The sequence below is a fragment of the Monomorium pharaonis genome, unplaced genomic scaffold (assembly GCF_013373865.1).
Source record: "Monomorium pharaonis isolate MP-MQ-018 unplaced genomic scaffold, ASM1337386v2 scaffold_241, whole genome shotgun sequence".
Lineage (NCBI taxonomy): Eukaryota > Metazoa > Arthropoda > Insecta > Hymenoptera > Formicidae > Monomorium > Monomorium pharaonis.
In genome coordinates this window covers 9,058-24,606 of record NW_023415518.1, presented here as the reverse complement: position 1 = coordinate 24,606, position 15,549 = coordinate 9,058, and positions in this window count along the sequence as shown.

The following is a 15,549-nucleotide window of genomic DNA, read 5'->3' as shown; positions in this document are numbered from 1 at the left end:
CACTCTAACCAACCTTCAGCGCATATTTACACGATCCGCATAGTTCTCAGTGCTGAAAGATAGTTGCACTCAATTTATTTCACGAAAATCTCGTAATCACCTTGTACCATCAGTGCAATTCCGGGCTTATCGGCTCCGCGACGTGTAATTCGATCGCCGCCGAAGTTAATCCGCACGATAAATTAAACTGCCCTCAGTCATTCTCAAAACCATATTTACCTGTTATTTTTCAGAACGCAAAAATGGACCGACCCGTCTCCGCAAGTGCTAGAACAAGTGCTATCGCCAAGTATGTATTTAATTCGGTAGTTCCTTATTAAGTTGAATTGTGTCCGTAATTCGCTCGAACTGCGTATCCCTACATCCATACTCGTTCGAACACGCAAATCGTTCGCGATACGACGTTATCGTGACTCACGAAGTTGACTGTGGCCAGGAAAGAAACGTCTAACTCGCCCGCCATTCTTAACTTCTTTATTTTCTCATTTTCAGACAAGAGACGCGACCGACGGAGGTGGAAACGACCCGGCTCTGTATAGAACGCATCGCAGATCATATTGGTAAGTGTAACGAACACATCGTCGTAAGGCCAACGGCAGAAAACGATACCGTAGGTGTCGCATCGTAGTCGTAGGTATAGACGAGAAAACGTAAGTACGTACACCGTCGTAGTAATACTATTCTAGACTCTAGAATAGTAGTATATTACTCTTCGTTTTTTTCTCCTTACCCTAACGACGCCGATTACACCCCCTACCGTCTCGTTCTCTTGCCTCGACCTAAGCAAGAAATATTGAAGATTTTGTAATCATACACAAATATTAAGATTTTATTAAATTATAAACTCTACCCGGAGTTTTATTATAAACATAAAATAATATTAATTATGTATCAACTTTGTTAATTTTTTTTTATTTACTTGTTGATAATAATTTATTTAATTGTTTTCACACAACATTATTTTAATTTTATACATATAGCTTTCAATAGAAAACAACGAAAATTTACAGCCAGTGAATCAAATTTCTCTTTACATCTTCTGTTAAAATGAATGAGATTATCGACTTTATGCATTTAAGAAATCTTAACCATAGAATCACCAAATTCCTTTTACAAAACTATTAATATAATGCATTTGTCTAAATGCTTTTTGTTATTAAATCGTCACATATTAGTCATCTGCAAGATGGCGCAATGTAAAATAAAAACTGCAGATAATAATGTTTTTAAAATATAGTTTCATCATCCTGGACCATAATGTAACAACAGTTCTAAATTTAAAAACCAGCTTCCATCTATTATATTTTTTATCAGTCTATACGTTTTCTGCAAACATATAACGAGTTGATTTGGTATATAAATTCCAGTTTTTTTTATTTACTTGCCATCGGATATTTTTTTTATGGATGACGAGTTTGTAATGTCTTTAATTAATCCAAAAACGTATACCTTTCATAATTTCTAAAAGCACAAATGCATATATTCTAAAGGAACATTCATGACAAGTCCCCAATTTTTTAATCACATAAATTGAAATTTTTTGGAATAATCCTCCATAGTCTGTAAATGAAATTCATTTCTTTCGGTAGTTTTGGACTTATTCTGATAAAGTCATACCATTGTTTTAAGAGACTTCGGTCCACAATATTTAGTATACAACATAGCTTGATAAGATTAAAACGTGTTTCAACACAGGTAATAAAGGCAACGCACGAATCTTCTAATGTTTACTTTGAAAACTCGATTAGTTAAGTGCAACGTTTTGTAAGAAAAACTTTTTCTTTTTTAAATAAATTAAAAAAAATAAACATCACTGTTATTAAGCTTATTATCATCCTGATAAGAGTCAATTGGGAATTGCCTGATTGCTATATAATTAATCACTTTTTTAACTAAAATAGACCTAAAATTGACAAAAAGCAACACTCCTCGTATAAAAATCCGTATGAATCAGTAGGGAAAAAAGTATTAAAATTGCATAGTTTGGGCCCAATTTTTTCAATTTTTAGAGACTTTGTAACAAAGCCTTAAAGCCTTCAACTGTTTGCAAAAAATTTTTGCAGATTTTTGCAATTTTTTTATAATGCAAAGATTTCAGAAATATTACATCTACTTCCTGTACAATCTTGTGCAGAAAAATTTGAAGGTGAAACATTGCACAAAAATCTGTAAAAAAAAATCGACTTTATTGACGTGCTGGTAGTTTTTACTATCTGGCACAATTCCGACATTTCTCGTATACGCATTGTTTTTTCTATATTTAAAAAACAAGTTCTAACGTTCTAACTGTGTACACAATTTTAAGAGGCTGAAATCAGCACAAAATTAATTTTAATTGTCGTGCTGGATAGTTTTTACTATCTGGCGACAATTATCGACAGTTCTCGTATTCTGCATTGTTTTTTTCTTATTTTAAACAGAGTTCTAACGTTCTAACTTGTTACACAATTTAGAGGCTGAAATCAAAACAAAATTAATTTAATTGTCGTGCTGGATAGTTTTTAGATATCTGGCACAATTTCGACAGTTCTCGTATTCTGCATTGTTTTTCTTAATTTTTAAACAGAGTTCTAACGTTCTAAACTTGTGTACACAATTTTAAGAGGCTGAAATCAGCAAAAATAAAATTTTAATTGTCGTGCTGGGATAGTTTTTACATATCTGGCGACAATTCTCGACAGTTCTCATTCTGCATTGTTTTCTTAATGTTTAAAACAGAGTTCTAACGTTCTAACTTGTGTACACAATTTTAGAGAGAGGCTGAAATCACAAGAAAATTAATTTTAAATTGTCGTAGCTGGATAGTTTTCGATATCTGGCGACAATTCTCACAGTTCTCGTATTCTGCATTGTTTTTTCTTAAATGTTAAACAGAGGTTCTACACGTTCTAACTTGTGTACACAATTTTAAGGAGGCTGAAATCAGCACGAAAATTAAATTTAATTGTCGTGCTGGATAGTTTTTACGATATCTGGCGACAATTCTCGACAGTTCTCGTATTCTGCATTGTTTTTTTCTTAATGTTTAAACAGAGTTCTAACGTTCTAACTTGTGTACACAATTTTAAGAGGCTGAAATCAGCAAGAAAATTAATTTTAATTGTCGTGCTGGATAGTTTTTCGATATCTGGCGACAATTCATCGACAGTTTCTCGTATTCTGCATTGTTTTTTCTTAATGTTTAAACAGAGTTCTAACGTTCTAACTTGTGTACACAATTTTAAGAGGCTGAAATCAGCACGAAAATTAATTTAATTGTCGTGCTGGATAGTTTTTACGATATCTGGCGACAATTCTCGACAGTTCTCGTATTCTGCATTGTTTTTTCTTAATGTTTAAACAGAGTTCTAACGTTCTAACTTGTGTACACAATTTTAAGAGGCTGAAATCAGCACGAAAATTAATTTTAATTGTCGTGCTGGATAGTTTTTACGATATCTGGCGACAATTCTCGACAGTTCTCGTATTCTGCATTGTTTTTCTTAATGTTTTAAACAGAGTTCTAACGTTCTAACTTGTGTACACATTTAAGAGGCTGAATAAATCAGCACAAAAATTATTTAATTGTCGTGCTGGATAGTTTTTCGATATCTGGCGACAATTCTCGACAGTTTCGTATTCTGCATTGTTTTTTCTTAATGTTTTAAACAGAGTTCTAACGTTTCAACTGTGTACACAATTTTAAGAGCTGAAATAGCAAGAAAATAATTTTATTTGTCGTGCTGGATAGTTTTTACTATCTGGCGACAATTCTCGACAGTTCTCGATATATGCATTGTTTGTTCTTAATGTTTAAACAGAAGTTCTAACGTTTCTAACTTGTGTACAACAATTTTAAGAGGCTGAAATCAGCACGAAAATTATTTTAATTGTCGTGCTGGATAGTTTTTAGATATCTGCGACAATTCTTCCAGTTCTCGTATTCTGCATTGTTTTTTCTAATGTTTAAACAGAGTTCTAACGTTCTACTTGTGTACACAATTTTAAGGAGGAGCGAATTCAGCAAAATTAATTTTAATTGTCGTGCTGGATAGTTTTTCGACATATCTGGCGACAATTCTCGACAGTTTTCGTATTCTGCATGTTTTTCTTAATGTTTAAACAGAGTTTCTAGTTCTAACTTGTGACACAATTTAGAGGGTCTGAATCAGCACGAGAATAAATTTTTAATTGTCGTGCTGATAGTTTTTAGAATATCTGGCGACAATTCTCGACAGTTTCTTTCTGCATTGTATTTTTTTCTTATGTTTAAACAGAGTTCTACGTTCTAACTTGTTACACAACTTTAAGAGGCTGAAATCGCACGAAAATTAAGTTAATTGTCGTGCTGGATAGTTTTTCGATATCTGGCGACAATCTCTCGACAGTTCTTCGTCTTCGCATTGTTTTTTCTAATGTGTTAAACAAGTTCTAACGTTCTACTTGTGTACAACAATTTTAAGAGGCTGAAATCAGCACAAAAATTAATTTTAATTGTCGTGCTGTGATAGTTTTTACATATCTGGCGACAATTCTCGACAGTTCTCGTATTCTGCATTGTTTTTTCCTTATGTTTAAACAGAGTTCTAACGTTCTAACTTGTGTACACATTTAAGAGGAGGCTGAAATCAGCAAAAAATTATTTTAATTGTCGTGCTGGATAGTTTTGCGATATCTTGGCGACAATTCTCGACAGTTCTCGTATTCTGCATTGTTTTATCTTAATGTTTAAACAGAGTTCTAACGTTCTAACTTGTGTACACAATTTTAAGAGGCTGAATCAGCACGAAAAATTAATTTTAAAGTGTCCGTGCTTGGATGTTTATTCGATATCTGGCGACAATTCTATCGACAGTTCTCGTATTCTGCATTGTTTTTGTTTACCGTAATGTCTTAAAAAACATGAGTTCTTAACGTTCTAACCTTGTGTACACAATTCTAAGAGGCTGAATCATGCAAGATAAATTAATTTAAAATTGTCAGTGCTGGATAGTTTTTTCGATATCTGGCGACAATTCTCAGCAGTTCTCGTATTCTGCATTGTTGTTTCTTAATGTTTTAAACAGAGTTCTAACGTTTCTAAACTTGTGTACACAATTTAAAGAGGCTGAAATCAGCACGAAAATTAATTTTAATTGTCGTGCTGGATATTTTTTCGATATCTGGCTGACAATTCTCTCACAGTTTCTCGTATTCTGCATTGTTTTTTCTTAATGTTTAAAAACAGAGGTTCTAACGTGCTACTAACTTGTGTACACAATTTTAAGAGGCTAAATCAGCAGAAAATTAATTTTAATTGTCGTGCTGGATAGTTTTTTTCGATATCTGGCGACAATTCTCGACGATTCTCGTATGCTGCATTGTGTTTTTCTTAATGTTTAAACAGAGTTCTAACGTTCTAACTTGTGTACACAATTTTAAGAGGCTGAAATCAGCAAAAAAATTAATTTTGAATTGTCGTGCTGGATAGTTTTTTCGATATCTGGCGACAATTCAATCACAGTTCTCGTATTCGCACTTGTTTTTTCTTAATGTTTAAACCGAGTTCAAAACGTTCTACTACATTGTGTACACAATTTAAAGAGGCTGAACTTAGCACGAAAATTAATTTTAAGTGTCGTGCTGGATAGTTTTACGATATCTGGCGACATTCTCGCACGTTTCTCGTATACTTGGGGCTTCGATTTGTTTATTTCTTAATGTTAAACAAAGTTCTAAACGTTCTAAATCTGTGTACACAATTTTAAGAGGCTGAAAATCAGCATCGAAAATTAATTTTAATTGTCGTGCTGGATAGTTTTTACATATCTGGCGACAATTCTCGACAGTTCTCGTATTCTGCATTGTTTTTTCTTAATGTTTAAACAGAGTTCTAACGTTCTAACTTGTGTACACAATTTGTAAGGGCTTGAAATCTCGCACGAAAATTTAATTTTAATTGTCGTGCTGGATAGTTTTTCGATATCTGGCGGACAATTCTCGACAGTTCTCGTATTTCTGCATTGTTTTTTCTTAATGTTTAAACAGAGTTCTAACGTTCTAACTTGTGTACACAATTTTAAGAGGCTGAAATCAGCAAGAAAATTAATTTTAATTGGTCGTGCTGGATAGTTTTTACGATATCTGGCGACAATTCATCACAGTTCTCGTATTCTGCATTGTTTTTTCTTAATGTTTAAACAGAGTTCTAACGTTCTAACTTGTGTACACAATTTTAAGAGGCTGAAATCAGCACGAAAATTAATTTTAATTGTCGTGCTGGATAGTTTTTCGATATCTGGCGACAATTCTCGACAGTTCTCGTATTCTGCATTGTTTTTTTCTTAATGTTTAAACAGAGTTCTAACGTTCTAACTTGTGTACACAATTTTAAGAGGCTGAAATCAGCACGAAAATTAATTTTAATTGTCGTGCTGGATAGTTTTTCGATATCTGGCGACAATTCATCACAGTTCTCGTATTCTGCATTGTTTTTTTCTTAATGTTTAAACAGAGTTCTAACGTTCTAACTTGTGTACACAATTTTAAGAGGCTGAAATCAGCACGAAAAATTAATTTTAATGTCGTGCTGGATAGTTTTTAATATCTGGCGACAATGCTCGACAGTTCTCGTATTCATGCATTGTTTTTTCGTAATGTTTAACGACAGAGTTCTAACGTCTAACTTGTGTACAAAATTTTAAGAGGCCTGAATCAGCACGAAAATTAATGTAATTGTCCGTGCTGGATGTTTTTTCGATATCTGGGCGACAATTAATCGACAGTTCTCGTATTCTGCATTGTTTTTTCCTTAATGTGTTAACAGAGTTCACCGTTCTAACTTGTGTAGACAATTTGAAGACGGGCTGAAATCCGCAAGAAAATTAATTTTAATTGTCGTGCTGGATAGTTTTTACTAGATACTGGCGACAATTCTCGACAGTTTCTCTCGTATGCTGCATTGTTTTTCTTATGTTTAAACAGGAGTTCTAAACGTTCTAACATTGGTACACATTTTAAGAGGCTGAAATCAGCACGAAAATTAATTTTAATTGTCGTGCTGGATAGTTTTTACATATCTGGCGACAATTATTCACAGTTTCTCGTATCTGCATTGTTTTTTCTTAATGTTTAAACAGAGTTCTAACGTTCTAAATTGGTACACAATTTAAGAGGCTGAAATCAGCACGAAAATTAATTTTAATTGTCGTGCTGGATAGTTTTTACTATATCTGGCGACCAATTTCTCGACAGTTCTCGTATTCTGCATTGTTTTTTCTTAATGTTTAAACAGAGTTCTACGTTCTAACTTGTGTACACAATTTTAAGAGGCTGAATCAGCACGAAATTAATTTTTAATTGTCGTGCTGGATAGTTTTTACGATATCTGGCGACAATTCTCGACAAGTTCTCGTATTCTGCATTGTTGTTTCTTAATGTTTAAACAGAGTTCTAACGTTCTAACTTGTGTACACAATTTTAAGAGGCTGAAATCAGCACGAAATAATTTTAATTGTCGTGCTGGATAGTTTTTTAGATATCTGGCGACAATTCTCGACAGTTCTCGTATTCTGCATTGTTTTTTTATAATGTTTAAACAGAGTTTCAACGTTCTAACTTGTGTACACCAATTTAAGAGGCTGAAATCAGCACGAAAATTAATTTAATTGTCGTGCTGGATAGTTTTTACATATCTGGCGACAATTTCACAGTTTCTCTATTCTGCATTGTTTTTCTTAATGTTTAAACAGAGTTTTAACGTCTAACTTGTGTACCAATTTTAAGAGGCTGAAATCAGCAAAAATTAATTTTTAATTGTCGTCTGTGGATAGTTTCGATATCTGGCGACAATTCATCACAGTTCTCGTATTCTGCATTGTTGTTTTCTTAAGTTTAAACAGAGTTCTAACGTGAACTTGTGTACACATTTTAGAGGCTGAAATCAGCACGAAAATTATTTTAATTGTCGTCTGGATAGTTTTTTACATATCTGGCGACAATCTTCCAAGTTTCTCGTATTCTGCATGTTTTTTCTTAATGTTAAACAGAGTTCTAACGTTCTAACTTGGTGTACACATTTTAAGGCTGAAATCAGCACGAAAATTTAATTTTAATTGTCGTGCTGGATAGTTTTTAGATATCTGGCGGACAATTCTCGACAGTTCTCGTATCTGCATTGTTTTTTCTTAATGTTTAAACAGAGTTCTAACGTTCTAACTTGTGTACACAATTTTAAGAGGCTGAATCAGCACGAAAATTAATTTTAATTGTCGTGCTGGATAGTTTTTACGATATCTGGCGACAATTCTCGACAGTTCTCGTATTCTGCATTGTTTTTTCTTAATGTTTAAACAGAGTTCTAACGTTCTAACTTGTGTACACAATTTTAAGAGGCTGAAATCAGCACGAAAATTAATTTTAATTGTCGTGCTGGATAGTTTTTCGATATCTGGCGACAATTCTCGACAGTTCTCGTATTCTGCATTGTTTTTTCTTAATGTTTAAACAGAGTTCTAACGTTCTAACTTGTGTACACAATTTTAAGAGGCTGAAATCAGCACGAAAATTAATTTTTAATTGTCGTGCTGGATAGTTTTTAGATATCTGGCGACATTCTCGACAGTTCTCGTATTCTGCATTGTTTTTTCTTAATGTTTAAACAGAGTTCTAACGTTCTAACTTGTGTACACAATTTTAAGAGGCTGAAATCAGCACGAAAATTAATTTTAATTGTCGTGCTGGATAGTTTTTAGATATCTGGCGACAATTCTCGACAGTTCTCGTATTCTGCATTGTTTTTTCTTAATGTTTTAACAGAGTTCTAACGTTCTAACTTGTGTACACAATTTTTAAGAGGCTGAAATCAGCACGAAAATTAATTTTAATTGTCGTGCTGGATAGTTTTTCGATATCTGGCGACAATTCTCGACAGTTCTCGTATTCTGCATTGTTTTTTTCTAATGTTTAAACAGAGTTCTAACGTTCTAACTTGTGTACACAATTTTAAGAGGCTGAAATCAGCACGAAAATTAATTTTAATTGTCGTGCTGGATAGTTTTTACGATATCTGGCGACAATTCATCGACAGTTCTCGTATTCTGCATTGTTTTTTCTTAATGTTTAAACAGAGTTCTAACGTTCTAACTTGTGTACACAATTTTAAGAGGCTGAAATCAGCACGAAAATTAATTTTAATTGTCGTGCTGGATAGTTTTTTACGATATCTGGCGACAATTCTCGACAGTTCTCGTATTCTGCATTGTTTTTTTCTTAATGTTTAAACAGAGTTCTAACGTTCTAACTTGTGTACACAATTTTAAGAGGCTGAAATCAGCACGAAATTAATTTTAATTGTCGTGCTGGATAGTTTTTCGATATCTGGCGACAATTCTCGACAGTTCTCGTATTCTGCATTGTTTTTTCTTAATGTTTAAACAGAGTTCTAACGTTCTAACTTGTGTACACAATTTTAAGAGGCTGAAATCAGCACGAAAATTAATTTTAATTGTCGTGCTGGATAGTTTTTCGATATCTGGCGACAATTCTCGACAGTTCTCGTATTCTGCATTGTTTTTTCTTAATGTTTAAACAGAGTTCTAACGTTCTAACTTGTGTACACAATTTTAAGAGGCTGAAATCAGCACGAAAATTAATTTTAATTGTCGTGCTGGATAGTTTTTCGATATCTGGCGACAATTCTCGACAGTTCTCGTATTCTGCATTGTTTTTTTCTTAATGTTTAAACAGAGTTCTAACGTTCTAACTTGTGTACACAATTTTAAGAGGCTGAAATCAGCACGAAAATTAATTTTAATTGTCGTGCTGGATAGTTTTTACATATCTGGCGACAATTCTCGACAGTTCTCGTATCTGCATTGTTTTTTCTTAATGTTTAAACAGAGTTCTAACGTTCTAACTTGTGTACACAATTTTAAGAGGCTGAAATCAGCACGAAAATTAATTTTAATTGTCGTGCTGGATAGTTTTTCGATATCTGGCGACAATTCTCGACAGTTCTCGTATTCTGCATTGTTTTTTCTTAATGTTTAAACAGAGTTCTAACGTTCTAACTTGTGTACACAATTTTAAGAGGCTGAAATCAGCACGAAAATTAATTTTAATTGTCGTGCTGGATAGTTTTTCGATATCTGGCGACAATTCTCGACAGTTCTCGTATTCTGCAGTGTTTTTTCTTAATTTTTAAACAGAGTTCTAACGTTTTCACTTGTGTACACAATTTTAAAAGAGCTGAATCAGCACGAAAATTAATTTTAATTGTCGTGCTGGATAGTTTTTCGATATCTGGCGACAATTCTCGACAGTTCTCGTATTCTGCATTGTTTTTCTTAATGTTTAAACAGAGTTCTAACGTTCTAACTTGTGTACACAATTTAAGAGGGCTGAAGATCAGCACAGAAAATATTTTAATTGTCGTTCTGGATAGTTTTTTGATATCTGGGCGACAATTCTCGACAGTTCTCGTATTCTGCATGTTTTTTCTTAATGTTTAAACAGAGGTTCTAACGTTCTAACTTGTGTACACAATTTTAAGAGGCTGAAATCAGCACGAAAATTAATTTTAATTGTCGTGCTGGATAGTTTTTACATATCTGGCGACAATTCTCGACAGTTCTCGTATTCTGCATTGTTTTTTCTTAATGTTTAAACAGAGTTCTAACGTTCTAACTTGTGTACACAATTTTAAGAGGCTGAAATCAGCACGAAAATTAATTTTAATTGTCGTGCTGGATAGTTTTTCGATATCTGGCGACAATTCATCGACAGTTCTCGTATTCTGCATTGTTTTTTCTTAATGTTTAAACAGAGTTCTAACGTTCTAACTTGTGTACACAATTTTAAGAGGCTGAAATCAGCACGAAAATTAATTTTAATTGTCGTGCTGGATAGTTTTTCGATATCTGGCGACAATTCTCGACAGTTCTCGTATTCTGCATTGTTTTTTCTTAATGTTTAAACAGAGTTCTAACGTTCTAACTTGTGTACACAATTTTAAGAGGCTGAAATCAGCACGAAAATTAATTTTAATTGTCGTGCTGGATAGTTTTTAGATATCTGGCGACAATTCTCGACAGTTCTCGTATTCTGCATTGTTTTTTCTTAATGTTTAAACAGAGTTCTAACGTTCTAACTTGTGTACACAATTTTAAGAGGCTGAAATCAGCACGAAAATTAATTTTAATTGTCGTGCTGGATAGTTTTTAGATATCTGGCGACAATTCTCGACAGTTCTCGTATTCTGCATTGTTTTTTCTTAATGTTTAAACAGAGTTCTAACGTTCTAACTTGTGTACACAATTTTAAGAGGCTGAAATCAGCACGAAAATTAATTTTAATTGTCGTGCTGGATAGTTTTTCGATATCTGGCGACAATTCTCGACAGTTCTCGTATTCTGCATTGTTTTTTCTTAATGTTTAAACAGAGTTCTAACGTTCTAACTTGTGTACACAATTTTAAGAGGCTGAAATCAGCACGAAAATTAATTTTAATTGTCGTGCTGGATAGTTTTTCGATATCTGGCGACAATTCATCACAGTTCTCGTATTCTGCATTGTTTTTTCTTAATGTTTAAACAGAGTTCTAACGTTCTAACTTGTGTACACAATTTTAAGAGGCTGAAATCAGCACGAAAATTAATTTTAATTGTCGTGCTGGATAGTTTTTCGATATCTGGCGACAATTCTCGACAGTTCTCGTATTCTGCATTGTTTTTTCTTAATGTTTAAACAGAGTTCTAACGTTCTAACTTGTGTACACAATTTTAAGAGGCTGAAATCAGCACGAAAATTAATTTTAATTGTCGTGCTGGATAGTTTTTACGATATCTGGCGACAATTCTCGACAGTTCTCGTATTCTGCATTGTTTTTTCTTAATGTTTAAACAGAGTTCTAACGTTCTAACTTGTGTACACAATTTTAAGAGGCTGAAATCAGCACGAAAATTAATTTTAATTGTCGTGCTGGATAGTTTTTCGATATCTGGCGACAATTCTCGACAGTTCTCGTATTCTGCATTGTTTTTTCTTAATGTTTAAACAGAGTTCTAACGTTCTAACTTGTGTACACAATTTTAAGAGGCTGAAATCAGCACGAAAATTAATTTTAATTGTCGTGCTGGATAGTTTTTTCGATATCTGGCGACAATTCTCGACAGTTCTCGTATTCTGCATTGTTTTTTCTTAATGTTTAAACAGAGTTCTAACGTTCTAACTTGTGTACACAATTTTAAGAGGCTGAAATCAGCAAAAAAATTAATTTTAATTGTCGTGCTGGATAGTTTTTCGATATCTGGCGACAATTCATCACAGTTCTCGTATTCTGCATTGTTTTTTCTTAATGTTTAAACAGAGTTCTAACGTTCTAACTTGTGTACACAATTTTAAGAGGCTGAAATTAGCACGAAAATTAATTTTAATTGTCGTGCTGGATAGTTTTTTACGATATCTGGCGACAATTCTCCACAGTTCTCGTATTCTGCATTGTTTTTTCTTAATGTTTAAACAGAGTTCTAACGTTCTAACTTGTGTACACAATTTTAAGAGGCTGAAATCAGCACGAAAATTAATTTTAATTGTCGTGCTGGATAGTTTTTAGATATCTGGCGACAATTCATCACAGTTCTCGTATTCTGCATTGTTTTTTCTTAATGTTTAAACAGAGTTCTAACGTTCTAACTTGTGTACACAATTTTAAGAGGCTGAAATCAGCACGAAAATTAATTTTAATTGTCGTGCTGGATAGTTTTTCGATATCTGGCGACAATTCTCGACAGTTCTCGTATTCTGCATTGTTTTTTCTTAATGTTTAAACAGAGTTCTAACGTTCTAACTTGTGTACACAATTTTAAGAGGCTGAAATCAGCACGAAAATTAATTTTAATTGTCGTGCTGGATAGTTTTTACGATATCTGGCGACAATTCTCGACAGTTCTCGTATTCTGCATTGTTTTTTCTTAATGTTTAAACAGAGTTCTAACGTTCTAACTTGTGTACACAATTTTAAGAGGCTGAAATCAGCAAGAAAATTAATTTTAATTGTCGTGCTGGATAGTTTTTCGATATCTGGCGACAATTCATCGACAGTTCTCGTATTCTGCATTGTTTTTTCTTAATGTTTAAACAGAGTTCTAACGTTCTAACTTGTGTACACAATTTTAAGAGGCTGAAATCAGCACGAAAATTAATTTTAATTGTCGTGCTGGATAGTTTTTACGATATCTGGCGACAATTCTCGACAGTTCTCGTATTCTGCATTGTTTTTTCTTAATGTTTAAACAGAGTTCTAACGTTCTAACTTGTGTACACAATTTTAAGAGGCTGAAATCAGCACGAAAATTAATTTTAATTGTCGTGCTGGATAGTTTTTACGATATCTGGCGACAATTCTCGACAGTTCTCGTATTCTGCATTGTTTTTTCTTAATGTTTAAACAGAGTTCTAACGTTCTAACTTGTGTACACAATTTTAAGAGGCTGAAATCAGCACGAAAATTAATTTTAATTGTCGTGCTGGATAGTTTTTAGATATCTGGCGACAATTCTCGACAGTTCTCGTATTCTGCATTGTTTTTTCTTAATGTTTAAACAGAGTTCTAACGTTCTAACTTGTGTACACAATTTTAAGAGGCTGAAATCAGCACGAAAATTAATTTTAATTGTCGTGCTGGATAGTTTTTCGATATCTGGCGACAATTCTCGACAGTTCTCGTATTCTGCATTGTTTTTTCTTAATGTTTAAACAGAGTTCTAACGTTCTAACTTGTGTACACAATTTTAAGAGGCTGAAATCAGCACGAAAATTAATTTTAATTGTCGTGCTGGATAGTTTTTCGATATCTGGCGACAATTCTCGACAGTTCTCGTATTCTGCATTGTTTTTTCTTAATGTTTAAACAGAGTTCTAACGTTCTAACTTGTGTACACAATTTTAAGAGGCTGAAATCAGCAAGAAAATTAATTTTAATTGTCGTGCTGGATAGTTTTTCGATATCTGGCGACAATTCTCGACAGTTCTCGTATTCTGCATTGTTTTTTCTTAATGTTTAAACAGAGTTCTAACGTTCTAACTTGTGTACACAATTTTAAGAGGCTGAAATCAGCACGAAAATTAATTTTAATTGTCGTGCTGGATAGTTTTTCGATATCTGGCGACAATTCTCGACAGTTCTCGTATTCTGCATTGTTTTTCTTAATGTTTAAACAGAGTTCTAACGTTCTAACTTGTGTACACAATTTTAAGAGGCTGAAATCAGCACGAAAATTAATTTTAATTGTCGTGCTGGATAGTTTTTCGATATCTGGCGACAATTCTCGACAGTTCTCGTATTCTGCATTGTTTTTTCTTAATGTTTAAACAGAGTTCTAACGTTCTAACTTGTGTACACAATTTTAAGAGGCTGAAATCAGCACGAAAATTAATTTTAATTGTCGTGCTGGATAGTTTTTACGATATCTGGCGACAATTCTCACAGTTCTCGTATTCTGCATTGTTTTTTCTTAATGTTTAAACAGAGTTCTAACGTTCTAACTTGTGTACACAATTTTAAGAGGCTGAAATCAGCACGAAAATTAATTTTAATTGTCGTGCTGGATAGTTTTTCGATATCTGGCGACAATTCATCGACAGTTCTCGTATTCTGCATTGTTTTTTCTTAATGTTTAAACAGAGTTCTAACGTTCTAACTTGTGTACACAATTTTAAGAGGCTGAAATCAGCACGAAAATTAATTTTAATTGTCGTGCTGGATAGTTTTTAGATATCTGGCGACAATTCTCGACAGTTCTCGTATTCTGCATTGTTTTTTCTTAATGTTTAAACAGAGTTCTAACGTTCTAACTTGTGTACACAATTTTAAGAGGCTGAAATCAGCACGAAAATTAATTTTAATTGTCGTGCTGGATAGTTTTTCGATATCTGGCGACAATTCTCGACAGTTCTCGTATTCTGCATTGTTTTTTCTTAATGTTTAAACAGAGTTCTAACGTTCTAACTTGTGTACACAATTTTAAGAGGCTGAAATCAGCACGAAAATTAATTTTAATTGTCGTGCTGGATAGTTTTTACGATATCTGGCGACAATTCTCGACAGTTCTCGTATTCTGCATTGTTTTTTCTTAATGTTTAAACAGAGTTCTAACGTTCTAACTTGTGTACACAATTTTAAGAGGCTGAAATCAGCAAGAAAATTAATTTTAATTGTCGTGCTGGATAGTTTTTCGATATCTGGCGACAATTCATCGACAGTTCTCGTATTCTGCATTGTTTTTTCTTAATGTTTAAACAGAGTTCTAACGTTCTAACTTGTGTACACAATTTTAAGAGGCTGAAATCAGCAAGAAAATTAATTTTAATTGTCGTGCTGGATAGTTTTTCGATATCTGGCGACAATTCATCACAGTTCTCGTATTCTGCATTGTTTTTTCTTAATGTTTAAACAGAGTTCTAACGTTCTAACTTGTGTACACAATTTTAAGAGGCTGAAATCAGCACGAAAATTAATTTTAATTGTCGTGCTGGATAGTTTTTCGATATCTGGCGACAATTCTCGACAGTTCTCGTATTCTGCATTGTTTT